The sequence below is a fragment of the Propithecus coquereli genome, unplaced genomic scaffold (assembly GCF_000956105.1).
Source record: "Propithecus coquereli isolate 6110/MARCELLA unplaced genomic scaffold, Pcoq_1.0 Scaffold183, whole genome shotgun sequence".
Lineage (NCBI taxonomy): Eukaryota > Metazoa > Chordata > Mammalia > Primates > Indriidae > Propithecus > Propithecus coquereli.
In genome coordinates, this window is record NW_012143079.1 from 2,460,805 (window position 1) to 2,461,300 (window position 496).

The following is a 496-nucleotide window of genomic DNA, read 5'->3' on the forward strand; positions in this document are numbered from 1 at the left end:
TCTTCTTTTTATAATTGCTAATGAACATCATAAACATGATTAGTAATTCAAATTTCACTCTTATTTAAACTAAAAAATAGTCGATTTAGAAATATTGTTATATTGATAAAATTCTTAAATGTTAATGTGCTTATTAGAAATCTAGGGCTCCTAAATTAAACCTTCTCTCAAAATTAATCTTTATTATAAGGTTCATGGGAAACAAAATGTATTCATATTCACCTTTATCTGGTCCTATTTTTTTCAAAGAGTTTGTCTACAAATTGCCCTGTAGGCAAGATTTTTTTGTGTCTTTTTTAGCCAGAGTTCATCAGACCCAAAGAAGAGGCAAAATTTAATTAACTAGTAAAATAATGTTTTAATTTCCTTTTGAACAATTAAAGAAACAAATTACTATGATCAGCTCATATTTTAGAACTTACCTATTTGACCCATTTGTAATTCTAGATCAAAAGAAGACAAAATTCAGGGGCAAGGGCTTGTATGAAAACAGAAT